Source organism: Chrysochloris asiatica, unplaced genomic scaffold (assembly GCF_000296735.1).
Source record: "Chrysochloris asiatica unplaced genomic scaffold, ChrAsi1.0 scaffold00069, whole genome shotgun sequence".
NCBI classification, from domain to species: Eukaryota; Metazoa; Chordata; class Mammalia; order Afrosoricida; family Chrysochloridae; genus Chrysochloris; species Chrysochloris asiatica.
Genome location: NW_006408587.1, coordinates 9,820,512 through 9,847,939, shown reverse-complemented (window position 1 = coordinate 9,847,939; position 27,428 = coordinate 9,820,512).

The window sequence follows — 27,428 nt, the reverse complement described above, 5'->3', positions numbered from 1 at the left end:
AGCGACCCTGTACAGGGTTCCCAAGGCTGTAAATCTTTACAGGAGCAGAAAGCCTCATCTTTCTCCCACAGAACAGCTGGTAGTTTCGAACTGCTGACCTTGTGGTTCGCAGCCCGATTAGTAACCACTACGCTACCAGAGCTCCTTATAGGGTCATATTGACTCTAAATTGATTCAATGACACTTAACAACAACAATAACTTTATAGGATTAGTATAAGGATAAAAGAATCTGATGGATATAAGGAACAAAGTAGACACTTAGTTATGTTGTCTCCTTTCATCTCCCCACCCGTACCCCAGAAACTCCTAAACCAAAGAATTGAGGTACAATGGGGAAAACATGAGGTTACATGTTGGGAAAGCAAGGCTCTAGTCCTATCTCAACTATAATGAGCTATGTGGCCTAGGGAAAGGCATTCAGTGTCTCTGGGCTTCACTGTCCCCGTCTAGAAAATGTGGAAACTGAATTAAATAATCTCTAAATATTCCTCTATCACTGACTTTCACCATCAATTATAATTACTACTACTTTTAAGAAATTAGTATGTTCCAGGCGATAGAAACAGCAGTCAAGAAATCAAATGACATATTTCATTGAGCAATTCTGTAAAAGATCACATCTGAGTTTTTAGAAGTAAAGATGTCACTTTGATGTCTAAGGTGTGGGTGACCTAAGCTGTGGTCTTTTTAACTACCTCATATACATTTGAAAATTGGACATTAAAAATTGAAGCTAGAAGAAGAATTGATACATTGAACTGTTGGAAAATATTGAATAGACCATGGACTTCCTGAAGAAAGAAACATCAGTATTAGAAGAAATACAACTAAAATGTTCCTTAGAAGCAAAAATGGTAAGGCTTCAATGCACTTATTTTGGACTTGTTTGGTAAAAAGCGTCTGTGAAAACAAGGGAAGCCCTCGATGAGATGAATTGACATCATAACCACAGCGAACTCAAACATAACAATGATCCTGAAGAGGGCATGGAAGCACACCACATTTCCTTCTGTTGTACGTAATGTCATCATGAGTCAGGGTCAACTCAATGGCATCTGTGACCCCTCCTCAAAAATATATGTGTCAGGTTGGGCAGATTCTGATTCACAGTGTTTTGGCAGGTATGGAATGATATAATGTGGCCGTTGTGTAATGATGTAATTATCCCCCATAATGTCATCTGATGTAAGGGGATTAGAATGACCTACAACACCCTTACTCAGGTCACAGCCCTGATCTGATGTATGGGGAGTTCCCTGAAGTGTGGCCTGCGTTATCGTGTACCTTTTAAGAAGTAAAAGGACAGACAAGTGAGTAGAGAAAGAAAGACCTATGACTAGTGGCCCCTCCAATAAGAAACTCCTAGACCCAAGGAGAAGATTGATGACAAGGATCTTCCCCCAGAACCAACAGAGAGAAATTCTTCCCCTGGAGCTGGGACCCTGAATTAGGACTTCTAGTCTTCTAAACTGTGAAAGAAAACATTTCTGTTGGTTACAGTAATCCATTTCTGTCATAGTAGTACTAGAGAACTGAGACAGAATTTAACAACAAAAACATGTTGCTCAGCAATGTGCATGCATTATCTTATAAAGTACTGTTCTTCCTATTTTACAAGTAATGAAAAAAAAATGAGGTATGCAGAGACTAAAGAACTTGGCCCACATTGCACAGCTATTAAAGGACAAGCTAGAAGGTGTCTGTCTTAATTTCTTTCTTTCTTTCTCTCTTTCTTTCTCTCTCTCTCTCTGTCTCTTTCTTTCTTTCTTTCTTTTTAACTAACTTACATAACCCCAGGGTTCCAAATCTTTCCACTAAGTAGGTAATAAAATTAAATCATTTTATCATCTGATTTAAACTGTTGCTTATTCTTGGAACTCTAACTGGAGTTTCGGGCCTGAGGAATACTGAGCACTTGTAGCAGCATGAAACAGGCCCCACAGAGGAAAGAATTTTGGTGGGGAGGAGATGGTCATCTGTAGGCTCTCAATGAAATCAGAGAGAATACAGTGTGGTAGAGGACCTAGGGAACCAGCCAGAGAGGCAGCTGCAATCAAGTGAACAACTAGTCCAGAGCTAAAGGGTCAGTATAAACAAGGCTGGGCAAAGACCTCTCAGTGTTCTCTCTGTTGTCAAGCCCAGGTTCAAACAAAAATGCAAGCCGCTGTGCAGTGAGTGGAAAACAGGGACAACCTTGACTTGGCAGCCAGCTGTTACCTCTGGGGACAACAAGGAGTATGAAGTCCAGGTCACGGATGCCAGGGCTGTGGAAGTGACCTCTTGTTAAGTACTATGTCAGTTTTATATTGCTCTATGACATATCACCACAAAACTTGGTGGCTTAAAAAAAGCAAAACTGTGTTATTCTTCAGTTTTGTGGGTTGGCTGGACTCAGTTGGGTAGTTCTTCAACTCTACCCACGTGGGGTTACCCATATAGTTACATGCAGCTAGAAACTCAGACAAGACTACAATATCTAAGATGGCTTCGTTCATGTGTCTGGTAGCTGGTGTGTGTTGTTGCCTGGGCATCTCCGTTTTCCCCACATGGCCTTTCTTCCTGCAGGACCTCTTTCCACTAGTCTCATCACAGAAAAGCCTGGGCTTCACCCAAAGGGGCAAACAGAGACATAAGTCAATATATAAAAGTCTATGTTATTTCTTTATAGTGATTTCTATATAATCGATCATTGCAAGAGTAAGCAATTAGAACTAAAATTTCAAAAAACAGTACACATTGCCAATTGTTCCAAAAAAAGAAGAAAGAAATACTTAAGTATAAGCTAAATACTATAAGACACTGATGTTAAAAAAAAAAAAAGTTTAATAATTAAATAAATGAAATGCCATGTTCATAGATGAGAAATCTCAACTATTGTTAATATGATAATTCTTCTAAAATCAACCTGTAAATTTATGGAAATCTCAACATTAACCCAAGACAAGTGAAAGCTTTATGGATATTTACCAATTGAGTATAAAAAAGTCAGTGAAATCAATGATTGTTTAAACTAACTCTGGTACAGTCATACAATGGGACACTACTCAGCAATAGAAATAAATTAAAAATTGAAATGTGCAACAACTTGGATGAATCTCAAACACATTCGTTATTCTAAGTGAAAGAGGTTACGTTCAAAAGTTTACATTCTGTACCACTAAATTTACATATCATTCTTGAAAAGACAAAACATAGGGTCTTGCTATAATCAACACTGTATGATATTAGAGAAACTATAGACACATGTATCAATGGAACCAAATAGAGTTCAGCAATACATCTACACACATGGTCAATTTGGTTTGGGCAAAGATGCAAAGGTAATTATATAGAAATGCATAGACTTTTTCACAAATGGTCTTGGAACAATTAGACATCCAAAAGCAACAACAAAGAAACCCTGTGGACTCAACGGTTACATTCCTGACTGCTAACCAAGCTAGCATTTCTACAGGAGAAAAACCTGACAATCTGCTCCCTTAAAAATGACAGCCTAGAAAACTCTGTAGGCCAATTCTACACTGTCACATGGGTTCAATGTGAGTCAAAATGGACTTGATGGCACTTAACAACTTGCAAAAACATTACTCTTGAACTATGCCTCCCACTGTATACAAAAATAAGCAAAACTAATTATAGACATAAATGTAAAATTAGAAAACTTTTAGAAGAAAATCTATGTGACCTTGGGCTAGGCAAAGAATTCTTAGTAGAAAGATAAAAACAAAACAAAACAAATCAACACATTAGACTTAATAAAAAATTTCAATGCTTAAATTTGAAAGACAACTGCCTGGCTAACTAATAGAAAGAGATTCATATTTGTGCCCATTCCAAGGAGAGGTGACCCAACTGAATGAGGAAATCATGAGACAATATCTTTAATATCACATATAAGTAAAATTTTGCTAAAGTAATTCAAAAATGGCTGCACAGTACATATACAGGAAACAGCCAGGAATTCAAACCAGACTTAGACAAGGAGGTGGAATGAGGAATGCCGCTGCTAACATCAGATAGATCTTGACTGAAAGCAGAGAATATCAGAAAGATATTTACCTCGTTTTATTGACTACACATGTGTGTATCATGACAAGCTATGGACAGTACTGCAGAGATTGAGTATTCCAGAACACTTAATTGTGCTCATGAGGAACCTGTACATAAACCAATAAGCAGTTGTTTGAACAGAACAAGTGGACACTGAATGGTTTAAAATCAGGAAAGGTGTACACCAGGGTTATATTTTTTCACCATAATTTTTCAGTCTGTATGCAGAGCAAAAATCTGAGAAGAGGCATTATATGAAGAACGTGGCATCAGAATTGGAGGAAGACTCATTAACAATCTGCAATATACAAATGATACAGCCTTGCTTGAAGAAGACTTAAAATACTTACTGATGAAAATCAAAGACCACAGTCTTCAATTTGAGTTGCATTTCAACATAAAGAAAACAAAATCTTCATAACTGAGCCAATAAATAGCATCATGGTAAACAGAGAAAAGACTGATGTTGTCAAAGACTTCATTTAGCTTGGAATCATTATCAAAACTCATGGAAGCAGCAGTCAAGAAATCGAACAACATATTGCTTTAGATAAATTTGCTTCACAAGACCTCTTCAAAGTATTGAATAGGAAAGATGTCAGTTTCAGGATTAAGATGTCCTGACCCAAACCATGATATTTTCAGTAGCCTCATATGCATGTGAAAGTTGGACAATGAATAAGGAAGACCATAAAAGAAATGTTGCATTTGAGTTATGGCGTTAGAAAAGAATATTAAATGCAGCCTAGGCTTCCAGCCACCACTCGCCTATCAGTTGATCATGCTGTGGTGGCTTGTGAGTTGCTGTGATTCTGAAAGCTATGCCACTGGTGTTTTAAATACCAGCAGGGTCACCCATGGTGGACAGGTTTCAGATGAGCTTCCAGACAAAGACAGACTAGTAGTTTCTTCCATACAAACTACTTCTGAATATTTAGTCACTGAAAACCTTATAAATAGCAGAGAAACACTGTCAGATATAATGCTGGAAAATGAGCCCCTCAGGTTGGAAGGCACTCAAAATGGGGCTGGGGAACAGCTGCCTCCTCAAAGTACAGTTGACCGTGATAACGCGAATGGAGTACAGCCCCTGGGAGAAAAGCCCGCTGGCTTAATTTGCTGATGGGGCGCAACTCAAAATGAAGAGAAACAGCTGTAAACATCCATTGAAAACTGGAACATGGAATGTATGAAGTATGAACCTGGGAAAATTGGAAGTTGTCAAAAATGAAATGGAACACATAAACATTGATATCTTAGGCATTAGTGAGCGGAAATGGACTGGTATTGGCCATTTTTAATCTGATGACCACATGGTTTACTATACCAGGAGTGAAAAATTGAAGAGGAATGGTTTTGCATTCATTGTCAAAAAGAACATATCCAGATCAGTCATGAGGTACAATGCTGTCTGTGATAGGATAATATCCATGTGCCTACAGGGAAGCTCAGTTAATACCACTATTATTCAAATTTACACACCAACCACTAAAGCCAGTGAGGATGAAATAGAAACATTCCACCAACTTCTTCAATCTGAAATTGATCAAACGTACAATCAAAATGTATTGATCATTACTGGTGATTGGAATGCAAAGGTTGGGAGCAAAGAGTAAGGATCAGTAGCTGGAAAATATGGCCATGGTGATAGAAATGATGCTGGATATTGCATGATAGAATTCTGCAAAAACAATAATTTGTTCCTTTCAAATACCTTCTTTAGACAACATAAGAGACGACTATATACATGGACTTCACCAGATGAAAAACATAGAAATCAAATTGACTACATCTGTGGAAAGAGACAATTGAAAAACTCCATATCATCAGTCAAAACAAGGCCAAGGGAAGACTGTGGAACAGACCATCAATTGCTCGTATGCAAATTCAAGCTGAAGCTGAAGAAAATGAAAACAAGTCCACAAGAGCCAAAATATGACCTTGAATATATCCCACCTGAATTTAGAGATCATTTGAAGAACAGATTTGATATGTTAAACACTAAAGACAGAAGACCAGAAGAGTTGTGGGATAACATCAAGATCATCATACATGAAGAAAGCAAAAATCATTAAGGCAAGAAAGAAGGAAAAGGTCAAAATGGATTTCAGAAGAGACACTGAAACTTGCTCTCCAGAGTAGAGATGCTAAAGCAAACGGAAGAAATGAGGATGTCCAAGAACTGAACAGAAAAATTCAACATTCAGCTCGAGAAGGTAAAGCCAAATATTACAACAAAATGTGCAAAGATCTGCAGTCAGAAAACAAAAAGGAAAGAACATGCTCAGCATTTCTCAAGCTGGGGGAACTGAAGAAAAAATTCAAGCCTCAACTTTCGTTATTGAAAGATTCTCTGGGCAGATTATTGAATGATGCACAAAGCATCAAGAGAAGATGGAAGGAGTACACAGAGTCAATGTACCAAAAGAAAATCACTGATATTCAACCGTTTCCAGAGGTAGCATATGATCAAGAGCCAAAGATACTAAAGGAAGAAGTCCAAGGTGCGTTGAAGGAATTGGCAAAGAACAAGGCACCAGGAATGAATGGAATAAAAGTTGAATTCTTTCAAGGCAATGAGGTGGCACAGGAGGCGCTCACTCATCTATGCCAAGAAATTTGAAAGACAACTATCTGGCTGACTGATTGGAAGAGATCCATATTTGTGCCCATTCCAAAGAAAGGTGTCCCAATGGACTGAGGAAATCATGGGACAATCTCTTTGATATCCCATACGAGTAAAGTTTTACTAAAGGTAATCCTGAAATGGCTGCAAGCATACATTGACAGAGAACTTCCAGAGGTTCAAGCTGCATTCAGAAGAGGTCATGGAACGAGGGATATCATTGCTGATGTCCGATGGATCTTGGCTGAAAGCAGAGAATATCAGAAAGATGTTTACCTGTATTTTATTGGCTACACAAAGGCTTTTGATTGTGTGGATCATGACAAGCTATGGACAATATTATGAAATATGAGTATTGCGGAACCCTTAATTCTGCTCATGAGGAATCTGTACATAGATCAAGAGTCAGTTGTTCGAACAGAATATGGGAACACTGAATGGTTTAAAATTAAGAAAGGTGTGCAACAGGGTTGTATTCTTTCACCATACTTATTCAACCTGCATGCTGAGCAAATAATCCGAGAAGCTGGTTTATATGAAGAAAAGCATGGCATCAGGATTGGAGGTAGACTCATTAACAACCTATAGTATGCAGACGATACAACCTTTCTTGCTGAAAGTGAAGAGGACTTAAAATATTTACTGATGAAGATCAAAGAGCACAGCCTTCGGTATGGATTGCATCTCAATGTCAAGAAAACAAAAATCCTCACCACTGGACCAATAAACAACATTCTTATCAATGGAGAAAAGATTGAAGTTGTCAAGGACTTCATTCTTCTTGGATCAACTATCAACACTCACAGAAGCAGCAGTCAAGAAATCAAAGGACGTATTGCATTAGGCAAATCTGCTGCACAAGACCTTTTTAAAGTGTTGAAGAGCAAAGATGTCAGCTTGAGGACTAAGGTGCACGTGACCGAAGCCATGGTATTTTCAGTAACCTCATATGCGTGTGAAATCTGTACAGTAAATAAGGAAGACCATAGAAGAATTGATGCTTTTGAGTTATGGTGTTAGAGGAGAATATTGAAAATGCCATGGGCTTCCTAAAGAACCAACAGATCTGTGTTGGATGAAGTGCAGCCATAATGCTCCTTAGAGGTCAGGATGGCCAAATTTCGTCTTTCATACTTTGGACATATTGTCAGTAGGGACCAGTCGCTAGAGAAGGATATCATGTTTGGTAAGGTGGAGGGTCAGAGAAAAAGAGGAAGACCCCCAGCGTGATAGATTGTCTAAGTGGAAGCATCAATGGGCTCAAGCGAGGCAACAATAATGAGGTTGGCCCAGGGTCAGGCAGTGTTTCGTTCTGCTGTGCACCGACTCTATGGCACCTAACAACAGGCTTCCAAACAAACAAATCTGTCATGGAAGAAGTACAGCCAGAATGTTCTTTAGATGGCAAGATTTTTTGTGTCTCATGCTCCAGACATGTTATCAGGAGGGACCAGCGCCTGGAGAAGGACACTATGCTTGGTAAAGTGGAGCGCCAGCGAAAAAGAGATGCAATGTCACAGTGACTGCAGCAATGGACTCAAGTGTAACAAGTTTGAGGATGGCCCACAACAGGGCTGTGTTTCATTCTGTTGTGCATAAGGTCACTATTCAAGCTGACTCAATAGCACTTAACAACCTTATTTACGGAAGCCATTCTTAAAAAGATGAAAATACAAGCTAAACACTGAGGGGAAATATCTGCAAATCATATATCTAACAAAAGATGTGTATCAAACACCCAGAGACTAAGAACCTGGAAACTTCCACTTCAGGCCAGGTCTTATCTTCCCACCTACTCTGACCTACTAGAATACTAGTGTATGAAACTATTACTCTTTCACATATGGGACAACAAGCAGCCCAAAATCAAAATCCCTGTTGTTGTTGTTGTTGTTGTTGTTAGGGGCTGTCATGTTGGTACCGACTCATAGAGACCTTATACACAATAGAACAAAACACTGCCTGGTCCTGAGCCAATCTCACAATCGCTGCCATGCTTGAGCCCACTGCTGTTGCCACTGTGCCACTCTGTTTCATTGGGGTCTCCTTTTTCTCTGACACTGCACTTTACCAGGCATGATGTCCTTCTCTAAGGACTTGTCCCTCCTGATAATATGTCCAAAGTATGAAAGGCAAAGTGTCACCATCCTTGCTTCTAAGGAGCATTTTGGCTGTATTTCTTCCAACACAGATTTATTTGTTCTCATAGTCCCTGAAAGAAAGGAAATAAATAAGGTGATTCCTCCCACCTCCCTGGGTTTTCTGCCTAGAGGCAAATTCCAGACTCTGGTGTTAGATATAGGAACTCATCTTGCTAAAGAAAAGAGTCAAAGATGGGAGTTCAGAAAGACTGTAACAGCAGGCAGTGCAAGGGACTGAAAAGGAAGGAGTTACATGAAAAGACAGAGCTACAGAAATCTCCACTGACATCCCTTTGAGTCTTTGGCTGAATCTAAGGATATGCATGTTTAGGGTGAAACTCCATAAGTCTCCTGGAAGAACAGCTACCTGCAAACTGTGAGCTGAAAAATTCTCTGAGTTCACACAGAGCGAGAGATACTCTAGTAGTCCAGAATGGCGGTGGTAGTGGAAGTGGTTATTTGCCATGGAGTCAGTTCTGACCCATAGTGACATTGCATAGGGTTTCTGAGGCTGTAAATCTTTACGGGAGCAGAAAGCCTCATCTTTCTGGCAGTCATTCTCATGGACTGACTGGTAGTTTCAAACTGCTGACCCTGAGGTTAGCAGCCTGACTCATAACCACTATTGTACCAGAACACTGAAGGTATTTAGTGATACCTCATGAGGGCCATATCTTTGTAGTGCACCACCCAGAGACTCTGAGGCATAAACTAGCCCTAGATACAGCTACTTTAGGGCCTGTCTTCTTTTTTTTCTTGAGGTTTTGTAACTTTATTGTTAACCAATGAAGATATCCAAAATTACAGACAATTATAATTTAATTGTACAACACAAAATTATGCTAATGGTAAAGCCTGTTGGGATTTACCAGATCTTTATGAAGGTATCTTTACATCAGTCTAAGAACAGCTCTCACTGTTAATGATCAGTTATTATTGATTTAATCACTGCAGAAAAATAAAAAAAGATACGCATCAAGAATATATGAATAACTATTTAAATTCAACTACGTATTTACTCTGGCATTGAATACCAACCAAATATTTATTCTGGCATTAGAATCTTTGATATTTCTCTACTGCTTACAGAATAAAACAACAATCCTTGAGCATGGTGTACAGGCACTTCGTAATCTACCTCCAGTTCAATGAACTACTGAGGAAGAATTCGAGAAGCTGTTGTGTATGTTGGTGCCTTAGAGCAACATCTTCTTCCATGTAGCATATGGAATGGGAGTGCTCCATCCAGGAACCGGCTCTGAGCTTGTATTTGCCCATAGTTATAGAACTTCAAGTCAAACATCTTGTTTTTGCTCCACTCTTAAATGTGAATCAACAGCCAAAGTTCACCACTAACTTTTGAAAAGCTTGCAAATGGAATACAGATACCAAGATAAACATGCATGGCACCTAGCCCGAGGATAACTAGGTAGTTCATGGCACCCAAAAGAACTAAAACAAACAAATTCCAACTAAACACTGTTATTATTATCAAAGATTCATGAATAGTGGATTCATAAAGGAAAATCAAAGAGCAAGAAAGACAACTTCAACATTAAGCATGCAATTAATACAAAATTCAAAAGCAGTATTGGTAGATGGAACTGTTAAAAAAAATCATCCAATAAATAAAGCACATAAAGAGACAGAAAATAGTCATAGTAAAAAAAATAAAAAAAAAAACACATGGTACAAACCCTTTCGAGCTTTAGTCAACTCATAGGGATTCTGGAAAAGTATAATAGAGCAACACAAAGAAAAGAAATTGTGAAAGAAATAAAGAAGACAGTTTCTCAGGACTGAAGACATGACATGAGTTTTAGATTGAACAGGGCCCACAGAGGACCATAGAGAATGAATGAGTCAAATGGGTCCAAGGCCTATTTATTCTCTTTATTTTCAGGAATATGGGTCGTTAGAAAGTGAAACTCACTTGAACTTCAGGAACTTCTTCACTTTTGTGTTAATCAGTTGAAACTATTTAAATTTTACTATCCTTTCTCTTGTGCATTAAAAATATTCTCATTAATAAATATATATATTTTTTCCATTTGCAAAAAAAAAGGAACCCAATGAAAAAATAGTCAAAATGTAAACAAACACTTCACCAAAGAAGATACACAGATAGTAAAGATGTACATAAAAAAAAAATGCTCAACATCATTAGTCATTAGAGAAATGCATTGTACATTCACAATATATCTTCTTAAATGGCTAAATTTATTTTTGTTTTCCAACTGACAATACCAAATGCTGACAAGGATACAGTGCAGTTAGTCCTTTCAAATATGTCTTATGATTCATGAGGAGCCATCTAAGGCACAACTATTTGTCGCTCCATGTGTGGAAGAATGAAGAGTGATGAAAATTGAAGATGTTTGTAATCAGTTAGTCCAACAGACTAATGAAACACTTGAATATCAGTATCCAGAACTCTGAGACCAGAAGAACTAGATGATGCCTGGTTACCATTACCAACTTCTCTGAAAGAGATTATATTAGAAGTTCCAGATAAAATGGGAGAAAATGTGGAACAACATTCAAAATTACAAAAAAAATACCAGACTTATTGGTCAGAAAGAGATTGGAGGAACTGATACTTGTCCACTTTTCAGGTCTGAAACAGAACTCGCTCTCTTGGCCCAATTTTCAGCCAAGCAGTAGATAAGCCTATAGGGGGACAGCAGCACTAGTATGGTGTGTTTATCATGGAATGGTCAATCATTTAAGGTCAAAAGGGCAGCATTTACCTAAGGACAAAGTTCAAAAGGGTTGGGAAGGAGGATGGAATGGAAATAGGAACCACAGGGAGGAAGTGGGAAAACTGTTGTTACGTGGTTGTTGTTAGGTATCATTGGGTTGGTTCAGACTCATAGCAAACGTATGCACAACAGAATGAAACACTGCCAGTTCCTGTGCCACCCTCACAATTGTTGTTATACTTGAGCCCACTGCTGCTGCCATGCTGTCAATCATCTCAATGGGGGTGTCTTCCTCTTTTTTACTTACCTTCCACTTTACCAAGCACAATGTTCTTCTCCAGGGACTGGTCCCTCTTGATAATATGTCCAAAGTAGGAGAGATAAAATCTTGCCATCCTGGCATCTGAGAAACATTCTGGCTGCACTTCTTCCAAGACAGATTCGTTTGTTCTTCTTTCTTGGCTTAGATGGGTGAATGCCTCCAGTGCTTCATCAGTTTGTTGAAAGATTTCAGTGTGTATTCCATCAATTCACAGAGCCTGATGTCTTCCTTCATTCCCATTGATACTTGATCTTATGCTACCACTTGAAATAGTTGAGAATGGAGGGAATTGCGATCATTAAGACAAAACAAGGTGTATGATTTGTTGAAAGTAAAACTGATGATCTGCTCTATAAACTTTTACTCAATTCATAGTTAAAACTTTTTAAAAAAACAACAACAAATATAACTTATCGGAACACAAAATGGAGCTGGCATTTTGGAGAAGAGTTTGAGAGTCTCTCATAATGTTAAACATATACATTCCATATAACTCAGTGTTCATATTCTGTAGATAATGGCTCTACTTAAATGAAAACATGTTCACACAGAAACTTGTATGTGATTGTTTATAGCATCTTTATTCTTAGTTGACAATCAGAAACAAATGTCCTTCAATTGGTGAATAGATAAGCATAGTGTGACACATCCATACAATGAAATACTATTCAACAGTCAAAAGGTACAAATCCTGATATACACAACATGGCTGAATCTCAAATGCATTATTCTAAGTGAAAGAAGCCAGACACAAATATTTACATTCTGTGTAATTCCATTTATAGGTCATACTGGAAAAGGCAACAATACGGAGGCAGAGAGTAGATCAGTAGTTTCCAGGGATTAAAGGTAGACTGAGACTTTGTTTATAAAGAGGTAGTACAAAGACATTTGGAGGAGTGAGAAGACTGTTATGTATTCTAATTATGTTAGTAGATACTTGGTTCTATACAATTGTCACAATCACAGAACTGTTGTTGTTGTTGTTAGATGCCATCGAGTTGATACTGACTAATAGTGACTCTATGTACAATAGAAGAAAACACTGTTCAGTCCTGGGCCAACCTCACAATTGTTGCTATATTTGAGCCCATCGATGCTGCCACTTGGCCAATCCATCTTGCTGGGGGTCTTCCTCTTTTTCTCTGACCCTCCACCTTACCAAACATGATATCCTTCTCCAGCAACTGGTCCCTCCTGACAATATGTCTGAAGTATGAAAGACAAAGTTTGGCCATCCTGGTCTCCAATAAGCAATCTGGTTGCACTTGTTCCAACACAGATCTGTTGGTTCTTTTGGCAGCCCATGGTGCTTTCAATATTCTCCTCCAATATCATAACTCAAAAACATCAAGTCTTCCATGGTCTTCCTTATTCACTGTCCAGCTTTCACATGCATATGAGGTTATTGAAAATACCATGGCTTGGGTCAGTGGCACCTTAGTCCTCTAACTGACATCTTTGCTCTTCAACACTTTAAAAAGGTCTTGTGCAGCAGATTTGCTTAATGCCATACGTCACTTGATGTTTTGACTGCTGCTTTCACGAATGTTGATAGTTGATCCAAGAAGAATGAAGTCCTTGACAACTTCAATCTTTTCTCCATTGATAAGAATGATGTTTATTGGTCCAGTATTTACATTAAGATGCAATCCATAGTGAAAGTTGTGCTCTTTGATCTTCATCAGTAAATATTTTAACTCCTTTTCACTTTCAGCAAGTATGGTTTTATCATCTGCATACTGCAGGTTGCTAATGAATCTTCCTCCAATCTTGATGCCACATTTTTCTTCATAGAACCCAGCTTCTCAGATGATTTGCTTAGCATACAGGTTGAAAAAGTATGGTGAAAGAATACAACCTTGTTGCACACCTTTCTTAATTTTTAAAACTATTCCATGTTCCCATGTTCTGTTTGAACAACTGCCCCTTGGTCTATGTACAGATATTTCATGAGTACAATTAAGTGTTCCGTACTCATACTTCACAATGTTGTCCATAGCTTGTCATGATCCACACGATCAAAAGCCTTTGCATAGTCAATAAAGCACAGGTAAACATCTTTATGGTATTTTCTGCTTTCAGCCACTATCCACTGGACATCAGCAATAATATCCCTCATTCCACATCCTCTTCTGAATCCAGCTTGAACCTTTGGAAGTTCTCTGTCAATGTATGCTTGCAGCTGTTTCTGTGTTACCTTTAGTAAAACTTTACTCAATAATGGAACTAGACATTGAGAAAAAGTAAATTTGCTGTATAAAAATTTAATTTTGCTATATGTAAATTTTACAATGTGTAAATTAAAAAATTTTAAATAGTACCTAATCAAAGGTCTGGTTGGTATGAAGTGTGGTGAGACCTGAGGGCCCCTAAGCCCATGGACAAGGACATAGCCACAGAGGGCAAGAGCTGAGAGTGAAGTGTCCAGCTTATATGAAGTGAGGGGAAACACACAAGAACATCCAGACTTGCAGATAGAACCCATTTGACCTAGCTTTGATGGCTGGCTGATCAGAATCCAAATAGAGGAAGATTAAGAAATTTGATAAAGGACACAAGTGCAACTTGTTATGATTTGATGAACTTGATCTATACTTATGGATACAGTAGCTCAAAATACCAACCAAGAGGGAAGGAGTCTTCACATTAAGGATCAAACATATCCCCTCTGTAACAGAAGTGATAGGGATGGGAAACAGACATTGGCTACCTAAAATGGGGGGCTATAAAGGCACAGAGTGACTGGCTTATAAGTTTTCAAGTGGGAGTTTAGTTTCAGAGCAAGAAGGAGGAGGTAGAATCCCCACTGAATAGTTTTCATATTGTCTAGATGGGTCTGGGAGTCCTGGTGTGGCGCTGTGGGTTAATGCACCAGACTGCAAAGCCGTTTGAACTGCAAGGTCAGCAGTTCAAGCTCACCAGCTGCTTCTCGGAAACCCTATACAGGATCACTATGGGTCAGAACCAATAGACTCAACGGCACTTCACAACAACAGATGCATCTGGTGGTGAAAGGAGATGAGGATAAGATTCTTATTATTCAACAGTAAATGTTATCGTGACTGATTGTGTCTGTCACAATTGTAAAGGTAGAAGTTTTGCAGCATAAAGTGGGGAGTAGTTCATCTTACATTCCAGGAACAGAGGGCCCTAGGACCATCAAAGAAGAAAAGCATGACTGGAATGTGGGACCCTATCCACAGAAGCTGCAAAACCAGAGATGGAGGCAAAGATGATGATGTCAAGAGATAGAGCAGCTGAGGACTACAGGCTCATGGAAAGAGAAAGGCTGTGTAGGCAGGTCTGCAGAATGTGCCCTTGGGTTTTTTCAAATGATTATATATTCCTGAGTGTTTTTGTGTACATCAAAAAAATAAAGAAATAAGTAAAGATGGAATAGAAGTAAATACTGCTGAATGGTGATTTATGGAGGGGATTGTAATGATTTCAATTATATGAAATATGATAGGATGAGTGCAAAAGTGATGTTCTCCCATGCAAACTATCACTCAATGCATAATAGAAGTTTTAAAAAATGAAAAGAAAAGAAAATACCATGACACTGTAAGATAAGCACTGGACCACAAGGTCTATTTGAACCAAAATGTCAGTGTTTCAAATTCACCAGCTGCTCCTCAGAAACCCTATACAGGGTGGCTGTGAGTTGAAACCAACTTGACGGCACTTAACAACAACAAGCCAAAAGAATGAACAAATGTGCTTTTGAAGAAGTATGACCAGATTGTTCCTTAGAAGGCACAATGATAAGTCTTTGTCTCAGGTACTTTGAAGATGTTATCAGGAGGCACCAATGCTTGGATAAGGAAATCATCTTGATAAACTGGAGGGTCAGTGAAAAAAATGAAGACCCTTGGACTGACCCAGAGACTGCAACAATGGGCTCAAACATAACTGTGAGGATGGTGAAGGGCCACACAGTGTTTTGTTCTATTGTACATGGGGTTTCCATGAATCAGAACCAACTCAATGACACCTAACAATAACAACAACTACAAAACAAGTCCATGATGTGATAAACAGTTTGCTGTCAGCTACTCACTGAAAGATTGTTGTTGTTGTTGTTGTTGTTGTTAAGTGCCATCAAGTTGGTACTGACTCATAGTGACCTTATGCACAGCAAAACGAAACACTGCCTGATCCTGGGCCAACCTCACTACTGTTGCCACACTTGAGCCCATTGATGCTGCCACTTGGCCAATCCATCTCACTGGGGGTCTTCCTCTTTTTCTCTGACCCTCCACCTTACCAAACATGATATCCTTCTCCAGCGACTGGTCCTTCCTGACAATATGACCGAAGCATGAAAGACGAAAGATTAGCAGTTAGAATTTACGTAGCCATGCTGCAGAAGAAAGATCTGGTAGTCTGATTTCATGAAGATTACAGCCAAAAAAAAACCACCCTGTAGAGTTAAATTCCATTGTGTTACACATGGGGCCGCCATGAATGGAAATTTACTAGACAAGGAATTTGGTTGGTTGGTTGGTTGGTTGGTTGTTTTTTTATGTAACAAGTCCTTTGTTTTTACATTATGTCCTTTGTTCTTCATGACCAGCTGAGAGGTAGATCCTACCATCTCAATATTGTACTGACAGAATGGCATCACTCCCAGAAAGGCTTCTGTGTCACCAGGGCTGAGAGTTTGATGACAACTGTATGATCCTGGGAAGAGAAAAACAGAGAAAAGGAGAGCTCCAAAAATCCCCCAAACAAGAGTTTTTTGTTGAAAATGCTGTTTCTTCCCTCAATTTTTTTTTCTATTTTGCCTAAAAGTATAGTTGAAATGACTAAGTTTATATGCCACAATTGTTTTGTTTGCATTGTGACTGTATCAGTTTTGTCTTCCCTATATGAAATAAGTAATTAGTAAAACTTCAAATAACATTATGAAAGAATGAAAAAGAGACCAAGCTACTAGGGCTCCAATGTTCACTCTTAAAAAAAAAAAAAAACCTAATCAATATCCCTCCAGACCCATCCTGGTGAGGATGCCAACTATTAGACTCATAGCAAACAAAGACTGTTAAAGATTCAACCTTCCTATTCATAAAAAATGAAATTTTATCAAAGGAACTACATTTTGCCTGTCTACTATGTATATATATTTTTAAATTAATAATATTCACCAGGTATTGTAAAATGGGCACTAACAAACACAAATGGTGGGCATGTGAATGGGTACAGCCGTTTTGAAAAGCAATATAGTAACATATATCAAGAGCTTTACAAGTATTCTTACTTCCTGGAAAAGAAATGCCATTTCTAGGACTCAAATCTCAGGAAATAATCAGAAATTCTGATGAGGATTATTATCTTCTCTGCCTTGCAATGCTGTCTCCCTCATCACTGGGGTAAACGTGTGATGGGTCCTAAACAATCTGTATGGCAACTGACTCTCATAAAACATCTGCTTTTAGCCTGGAGTTTGGTAGGAAGAAAAGTTTCCTTTGCCTGGGCCTCTTTGGTCAGGATGCTGCCTTCTGTGTAACAGAACTCAAAGGCTATTAAATGTACTGAGAAAGACTAAAGGTTATCATGGATGGTTACATTGCTAATGAGTAAGACAGCGATAACCTTTGTGGCAGTACCGATTGACACAGCCCAGTTTCCTTGTCCAGATTTGCTACTTCATGATACACAAACCCAGGCGACCAGATGGGAGACAAAGAATCAAGAAAGTCCATTCAGCAGACTAGGGACTGCTTGGGAAAACCAGGAAATCTGCTGAGAGCCTATGCTACAAGTGGCAGGTTCAGGACCAAACTGGTTCCTAGGAAGCCCAGAGAGTTCAGGAAGACAGTTCATCTAGGCTCTGGAAAGAAAATAGGGACTTTCTGCTCAGCTGTCATAGAATGAAGGGCCTCAGTTGATAAATACCTCATACTGGCTTTTGAATCTATGGGAAAACATGGTACTTTATGATGGAGAAGGATCCTAGTATGGGACACATCATCTAAGCCGAGTCACTGGACCCCACCAGTGATCCCCCTTCCCTAATAACACCTGCTTTCTTTAACATTGGCTAGTGTTCCATTCATCCCCTTGTTCTGTGTTCTTATCTGGATGCTGCAACTGCGTTTCCCATCCCTGGCAATGCGCCTACCTATTTATCCAACAGCCTCTGCCCTGGCTCTGGTGCTCCAAACACACTCTCAGTACTGATACCTGGGCTCTCTCTATTCTGCCCTGAGGCTCCTCCAGTCACCACCTTACATGCCATCTTTCCCACGCTTACCCCTCACATTCTCTCAGACATTCCACCAGGTACTATGCAGGCTTACTTGATGAGACCAACTAACTGAAGAAACCAGAACTGTTTCCACAATAGTGCCTTTTAAGATGAAGAACTTTTGGATGCAGCCTCTAACAACAGTGACCATTCTTAATATTCATTGAGTAAACACTTGTTGTGTGCTAGATGCTGTGTGAAGTGCTCAACGTGCATTATAAATTATTACAATTCAATCCGTATAGCAGCTGTATGATGTTAATATGGGTATTACCATTATTAACATCCCCATTTTACACACAAGGAATTGAGGGCTCTGAAAGTTTAGGCAATTAACAACAACAGAGCTAATAAGTAAACTAAAATCTGACTTGACCTTATTCAATTTACAAGTATTAATAGAACATTTAAGGAGCCCTTGTAGTGAAATGATTACGAGTTAGGCTGCTAACCACAAGGTCAGTAGTTTGAATCTACCAGTCACTCCATGGAAGAAAGATGAGGCTTTCGGCTCCCAGAAAGATTTACAGCCTCAGAAACTCTATACAGGGTCACTATGAGTCAGAATCAACTCGGTGGTACAACCAGCACCACCACCACCAATAGAGTATTTACCATGTGCCAGACACCACAATAATACTAGATATGGGGGCTGTCACAGTAAAAAAAAAAAAAAAAAAAAAGACCAGACCCTGCCCTCACGAGCCTCACTGTGTGTAAACTAGGTAAGCCTTGGGCCTCTTTAGCTGCCCTAATGATTCAGAGAGCCAGGTTCCAACTTCATGTCCTCTACATCAAAGTGCAAGCGAAATAACCAGAGCACATCCTGCCTTTCCTGCCTCACACTCACTGGAAACAGTCCATGTGAAGAAAAAACAGGAAGCCTCGGGAGTTCTGAAAGCTGAAACAAAGTGGCAGACAACATGGCCAAGTGTAGCTGTTGTATATAGGTGTTTTGTCTCTGGGTTTTAGTCACAGCCTAGCCAATTCAGACTCATGGCAACCCTATAGAGTAGAACTGTGCTCTTTAGAGTTTTTAATGCCTGGTTTTTTAAAAGTAGATTACAAGGCCTTTCTTCTGATGAACATCTAGTTAGATTCAAACCACCAGCTTTTCAGATAGCAGCTATCTTAGATTGAATAGTATCTCCCCAAAATACGTGTGAGCTTGGCTGGGCCATGATTCTCAGTGATTTGACAGTGATGTAGTGATGTAATTTGAAAGCTTTCTTCCTGTACAATGTTCTTGATGTCATCCCACAACTGTTCTGGTCTTCGGTCTTTAGTGTTTAATGTATCAAATTTATTCTTCAGTTGAAGAACATCATAGAGGAAGAAAGCAAAAAGTCATTAAGAAGACAATAAAGAAGGAAAAGATCAAAATGGATGTCAGAAGAGACACTGAAACTTGCTCTCCAGTGGAGAGATGCTAAAGCAAATGGAAGAAATGAGGAGGTACAAGAACTGAACAGAAAATGTCAAAGGTCAGCTCAAGAAGACAAAGTCAAATATTACAACAAAATGTGCAAAGATCTGGAGTCAGAAAACTAAAAGGGAAGAACATGCTCAGCAGTTCTCAAGCTGGGGTAACTGAAGAAAAAATGCAAGTCTCGACTTCAGTTATTGAAGGATTCTCTGGGCAACTTATTGAATGATGCAGAAAGCATCAAAAGAAGATGGGAGGGATACACAGAGTCACTGTATCAAAAGGAAATCATTGCTATTCAATCATTTCAAGAGGTAGCGTATGATCAAGAGCCAATGATACTGAAGGAAGAGTCCAAGATGCATTGCAGGAATTGGAAAAGAAAACGGCACCAGGAATTGATGGAATAAAATTGAAATCTTTCAAGAAAGTGAGGCCTCATTGGAAGCACTTACTCATCTCTGCCAAGAAATTTGGAAGACAACTATCTGGCCAACTGATTGGAAGAGATGCATATTTGTGCCCATTCCAAAGAGAGGTGACCCAATGGAATGCAGAGATCATCAGACAATATCATTGATATCCCATGCTAATAAAGTTTTACTAAAGGTAATACAGAAACAGCTACAAGCATACATTGACAGAGAACTTCCAGAGGTTCAAGCTGGATTCAGAAGAGGACATGGAGTGAGGGATATCATTGCTGATGTCCGATGGATCTTGGCTGAAAGCAGAGAATACCATAAAGATGTTTACCTGTGCTTTAAGGACATGCAAAGGCTTTTGACTGTGTAGATCATGACAAGCTACAGACAACATTGCGAAGTATGAATATTCCTAAACACTTAATTGTGCTCATGAGGAATCTGTACCTGGACCAACAAGCAATTGTTCAAACAGAACATGGGAACACTGAATGATTTAAAATTAAGAAAGGTGTGTGACAGGGTTGTATTCACCATACTTATTCATGGCATCAGGATTGGAGGAAGACTCATTAACAACCTGCGATATGCAGATGATACAACCTTGCTTGCTGAAAGTGAAGAGGACTTAAAATATTTACTGATGAAAATCAAAGAGCACAGCCTTCACTATGGATTACAACTCAATGTAAAGAAAACAAAAATCCTCACTACTGGACTAGTAAACATCATTCTTATCAATGGAGAAAAGATTGAAGTTGTCAAAGACTTCATTCTTCTTGGATCAACTATCAACACTCATGGAAGCAGCAGTTAAGAAATCAAACGACATGTTGCATTAGACAAATCTGCTGCACAAGACCTTTTTAATGTGTTGAAGACCAAAGATGTCAGCTTGACTAAGGTGCGCCTGACCCAAGCCATGGTATTTTCAATAACTTCATAGGCATGTGAAAGCTGGACAGTGAATAAGGAAGACTGTAGAAGAACTGATGCTTGTGAGTTATGGTGTTGGAGGAGAATATTGAAAGTGCCATGGGTTGCCAAAAGAACCAACGGATCTGTGTTGGAAGAAGTACACCCAGAGTGCTCCTTGGAGGCCAACATGGACAAACTTCGTCTTTCATACTTGGGACATATTGTCAGGAGGGTCCAGTCACTGGAGAAGGATATCATGTTTGGTAACGTGGAGGGTCAGAAAAAAAAAGAGGATGACCCCAGAGAAATGGATTGGCCAAGTTGTAGCATCAATGGGCTCAAGCATGGAAACAATTGTGAGGTTGGCCCAGGCTAGGCAGTGGTTTGTTCTGTTGTGTATAGGGTTATGAGTTGGTACCAACTCGATGGCACCCAACAACAACAATAATTTGAAAGCTGCGCAATGATGTAATCATCCCCCATGATGTGATCTGATGTCATCAGCCAATCAGTTGTAGTGGAGTTGGGTGAGATACAACACCCTTATTTAGGTCCCAGTCCTACTTCAACATAAGGAGAGTTTTTCTGGCATGTACCCTGCATCACCTTTTATGTTGCAAGGGAATAAAAGAAGAGAGAATTGAGCAGTGAAGGAGGAGTGCAGTGTGTCCTTTGAACCCAGGGTACCTGTGCTGAGAATTTCCTAGACACTGAGGAAGATTAATGCCAAGACATGTGGAGCTCACCAAGGAATGTCAGTACTGCGGATACTGAAAGGAGACAAACATCTTCTCTCAGAGCTGACAAAGACAGAAAGACTTTCCAGCCAGCTGGAGCTCTGAGTTCAAACTTCTAGCCTCCTACATTGTGAGAGAGTACATGTTTTCTGTTTGTTAAAGCTGTCTACTTGTGGTATTTCTGTTATACAGCCACACAGGAGCACTAGGGCAGTAGTCAAGAACATTACCAATTTGCACCATCCAGGACTCTTTTTTTTTTTTTTTTTAACATTTTATTGTGAATTGAGTGAAGGTTTACAGACAATATCACCAGTTTCACATTCAACAAATCATACCCTTTGCTTTATCTCAATGATTACAATCCCCTCGCCACCCGACCTCACCCCCATGCAACAACAGTTATCCTGCTTCCTCCCTGTTGTTCCTATCTTCATTCTCCCCTCCTTCCCATCCCTTCTCAACTTTGTTCTAAGGAAAATGCTGCCCTTCTGAGTTTGAATGACAGACCTTTCCGTGGTGAGCATACCTGTCTACCCTATATACCTATCTACTGCTTGGCTGAAAATTGGGTCATGAGGGTTAAGTTCCTTTCCAGACCTAAAAGGTGGTCGAGGGCCATAGTCCCAGATTCCTCCAGTCTCTTTCTGACCAGTAAGCCCAGTTTTTTTCTTTTTTTTTTTCTTTTTAGTAGTTTTGAGTTTTATTCCACATTATCTCCTATACTGTTCGAATCTTCTTATGTGAGCCATCCAAGGACTCTTGTGTATAGGTACACATGTTGTCATTCAGAGTATAGGATGCATGATAATTTTCTAAGGCTTTACTTAAAATTCATCCTTCACTGAGGCCAATCTATCCTCTTGCCTCTTATCAGCACCGTCAAACCCTTTTTCCTGCTCACTTTCATCTTACTTTACAAGATTTGTTTAGTTTGCCTGTTATTTAGTGTATTTCTTCATACTTAATGTAAAATTCCCAAGGGCCAAAAACCCTTGCCTGCTATCTTCCCTGAGGAATTCCCAGTACTTTGATGGTGGTGGTGGTGGTGGTGGTGTGCTATGGAGTTGGTTCTGATGCATAGCATCCCTGCATAGGGTTTCTGAGGCTGTAAATCTTTGAGGGAGTAGAAAGCCTCATCTTTCTCCTGTGGAAAGGCTGATAGCTTCAAACTGTTGACCTTGAGGTAAGCAGCCCGACTCATACAGCAAGCACCCAGGAATCATTTTTGTGTGGTTAAATGAAGGTGCACATCATGTACACATTGAGCATACAACTCAAAAATCAAAACAGCTGTCATTCGATTTATTCTGACTCATAGCAACTCCATGGGTTTCAGGGTAGAACTGTGCTCCAATGGCTGTGCTCTTTTGAAAGTAGATCAGTAGGTCTTTCTTCCGAGGCATCTCTGGGTGGACTCAAACCACCAGCCTTTCAATTAGCTCAGCACTGAACTATTTGCACCACCCAGGGACTCAATTTAGCAGATAGGTACTAATAATTAGATAGAAACCAGGACATAAAAAGAAGAATTGAGTTAAGAACTAAATTCCAATCAGTAGGTCAGGAGTTAATCTCTTAGCAGTCAGCGGGTATGTTGTGAGAACTGGAAAGGAGTGGCTAAAGCAGATCATAACCTGGAAACCTGAAGGCCTTGTAGGAGGTAGAGTGTCTCTGCTTATCTGTGCTCAGAAGCACATCAGATGTCTGAAATCCAGGAAACCAGGGTGGATCAGGAAATGCACAGCCATCTGTGCTCTCACATAAGCAGAAAGGCAGGGAGTCAGATGAGCATTCAAGGTTTGGGGATCAAAGCAAGCAGAGGTTAAAACCCTGGAAGTCTGGGAAAGCAAGATAATGACACTGTCCACCAAAACACAAGGAAAAGCCTAGTCCCGAGACAGGGATTGTATGAACTAGGATTTCTTTCAAGTTTTCTCCCAGGAGATCTGTGGTATTTAGGGCTGCAGGAGTGAGCAGAGAAGAGGGTATGGTTTGGTAATGCGCTGTAGCCAGAGAAAACTGATTGTGTGCATCTCTTCCCAGTTTCAAGTTCAGTGACTCTACATTTGTAGCTTGAAATTGGCCATGGTGGAGTGTTTATTTATACCATGGAAACTAGCAAAAGCTATGAATCAAGGACTGTTGTTTGTTGAATATCTGTTAAAATAGTTGTTAAACTTTTATCAGTATATTACCAGTAATTGTTTATTATAGAACTAGCACTGAAGGAAGACTTTGGGGTAAAAGAAAAAAGGAATGGAATTGCGCTCGGTACTTGGGCTAAGGCCTATTCCGTGGACAGACAGCTGCACCCTTGAGTAAAGGCAGATAGAGTAAGGAGTTCAATAGAATAGAATCCTTCTCTGGGGATCTATTCACTGTAGATTTACATAGGGAGTCTGTCTCTTAAATTTGGAAATCAGAGATGCTTTTGAATGCATTTATTTATTATTCACTCAGCAAGTATTAATAAAGGACTTTTTATGTGCCGGGCTAGCACTAGACCATGGAACTCCACCCTCATGGAAATTATTGCCAGCACAGGAATGCACAGACTAGAGCCTGCGGGTCATATCTGACTTGTGATCTATTTTAGAATAGCCCGTGCGTTAGGATGGTTTTTACATTTTTAAAAGGTTGTGAAAAATGAAAGAAGAGAGGAAAGAAGGAAGGAAAGAAGAAAAGAATATGGACTATGTGACAGAGACCATGTGTGACGTACAAAACCTAAAATATTTACTAAATAGCCCTTTACAGAAAAGAATTGTCAGTCCTTGTTCTAGCAGAGTAGATAAACCTCATCCTCTACAGCTACTCTAACTAGCCATTAAAGAGGGAGCATTTGAGTGAGGACTTGGTCTGAGAAAGATTCACAAGTAGGTGCGATGATACTAACACTTATAAAGACTGATGCTAGAAACTTCCTAGACTCAGAATTAGCCAACTAGACATACATATTTGCACATAGAGTCCTGATGTGATGCTGTAGGATAAGCACTGGACTGCTAATTGCAAGGTCAACAGTTCAAACCCACCATCTACTCCTCACTCAGAAGCCTCACCCATGGTTGCTATGAGTTAAAACTGACTACATGGCACTTAACAACAACAGTGCAGCTAGTAACTAGTAAAGTCAGTATTTAAAACCAATTGTCTGGTTTCAGGGTCCATGTATTGACCACCACATTATGCTCTCTCTCAGACAGACTGGTTGGGCAGGGAGGAAAGCAGATGGAAAGGGAAACTGGAAAGAATGCACTAATACACGTACATTGCATTTGCACCCAAAAGGCAAGCAGGGGAAAGCAGGATTAAGGCCACGATTCCTTTGACAAGCAGGAGTGAGCCTTCTCTGAGCCAGGCTCTGTGCACAGATGAGTCAGATATGGTTCAGAGGAGAAGCAGTCATGAGTAAATAGACAATGCTAATCCAATCTGCATTAAGATCTAGAAAACACTGAAGCTCCAGCCCAGAGACAGCTGAACCAATAAGGTTGGGACCAGATGCCAGGAAAAGATGCAGATCTTGAGCTGCCTAGCATCATCTGGAAGACCATCCTCAGGAATAGGTTACAAAATGAAAGGGTTTTACAGACAGGTCAAGGGACCACTGGAGAGTCCACCAAACATGCAGTTGTCATTAGGGAGAAGCAAAGGCATAAATCTGGGACAGAATGGTAGGTCTAGAGGCCAAGCAGCTGCTGGCTGCAGGAGTAGGCAGTTGGGAAGCTTGGATTAACTACCAGAAGTCAAAAATGGAGTAAGCACAGATGCAACAAAGGGCTCTAAGCAAGACTGGGGTTTCATTTCACATTCCTTATTCTCCTTTTTTTATTTTATGTCTTGAGTTTCTAGTCTGTCTCTTCTCTACTCCCGGCACTCACTTGAGATTTTTTTGTTTTGTTTTTTTTAATGTTTTATTGTGAATTATGTGATACCATACATGGGAAAACATTAGCTTTATAGTCATCCTATCTTCTATTGTTTCATTGCCATGGTTACAATCCCCTCCACGCATCATCAACCAACCAAAGGATATACTCTGCAAGCCTGCCCCCTGCAGTCCCCCCAGTCAGTCTTCAGCACACAGCCCCTCTCCCTCTCTGGGTCTAGAGTCCCCAGCCACTCCATCTCTCCACGTCATCATATCTGCCTCCATCTCTGGCGTCACTGCTTCTCTGGGTAGGGTCCTGTACTCCGCTCGTCTCCCTTGATGGTCCCAAGGGACCTCCACTCCCAGACTGCAAAGTCAGCCTCTCCCCTCCTTTTGCTACACAATGTCTGCCTTTATATTTTCAACCCTCACAGTCAGTCCTGATAGCAATTATTCACTATTGTACCACAAGAGGCCTATCCCCATCTCCTTTCATCAGCCCTGCCCAGACAGATTGGATACTACTCAGAGAGATTCTACCTTCCTCCAGGCCCTCTGGATCTAGGCTCCCTCTTAAAAGCTTGTAAGCCAGTTACTTCTTGCCTTTGTAGCTCCCCGCCCCACCCCCACCCCCCCATTTTGGGTAGCCAGTGTCCAAGTTGCCCATCCCTGTCTACTCTGTGTATGGAGGGGGTGGGAATGATCGTCACTATAAAGATTTGTTCCCTCTTTTGAGCTACTGCATCCATAAGTGTAGGTCAAGTTCATCAAATTGTATCAGATTCCTCTTTTTTTCCTCTTCTTTCTTCTTCTTGTTGAGTTTTGATCATCCAGCCATTGAAGCCAGGTCAATCGGTTATTATCTGCAAGTGTGGGTGTTCTTGTGCATATGCCCTCTCTTCTTATCAGCTGGGTGCTTCCCTCTCACATTCCTTTCTCTACCCTACAGCTTTAGTCCTCACTCCCAGCTTCATGAATCACCAGTGACTGACACTGGTACTGGCACCCTGGTGGCACAGTGGGAGAAAGAAGTGGCCATCAGCTTCCAGAAAGATCACAGCCTTGGAACCTCTATGGAGCAGTTCTACTCTGTCCTCCATGGTCTCTATGAGTCAGATACACTCAATAGGAGCAGGCTTGGGTTTGGTTTTAGTGCTGGGGAAGATCTGTCCAGAGTTAGTCATCTTATGCTAATGGTCTTCCTGGTCCCTACCTGCCCTCGTCCAGCTGACTTACTTGCCCAAGATGAACTAATAACCTTCCCCTAAAAGGCATAGTAGCATTTATGCCCAGAGATAATGCACTCAGAGCTTACAGCTGTTGGTGATCTGACGGTATTTGTGGCATCCCCATTCCCCCTCTGGGAAATGAAGTGACTCAGCAGACACTAAGGCAAAGATAGCAGTGTACGTCATCAGTGATTCTTTACAGGGCAAGGTTGTTGAATGTCTGAATGAAGCTGGGGGGTCTTGAAGTTAATATGGCAGGAAGAAATGACAGTGTGCAGAGTTGCAGGCTATTCCAACAATTATCAAGTCCCCACAGAGCAGAACACAATAAAGACTTGCAGACTTCCCTCTACAATAGGAAGGGCTGTGTGCTAAGTCATAGTTCTTCCCTCCTGGTTTCCATTACTATTGGCATGTCTATACTGAATTTTACCATGGGCATAGTTGCTGCTATGCTATTAGATTGGATATCCATGGGACTGGATACCTTACCTTGAGAACCTCCTAGGAACTTCCTACCCTACCCCATTCATGTGGTCTGTTTTTCTGTGGCCTTATCTTCCCTCACCATATTTGATTAGTCAGAAGTAGCCACTTGATTATTCCCATAGGAAAAAGAGAGAAAGTCTCTTGATGGCAGAAGTTGAAATATGCAAACTTTAGTAAGTTTTAGTAGTTGTATTCACAACCATGAAGCAAGATCAAACTTCAGAGAGAAGC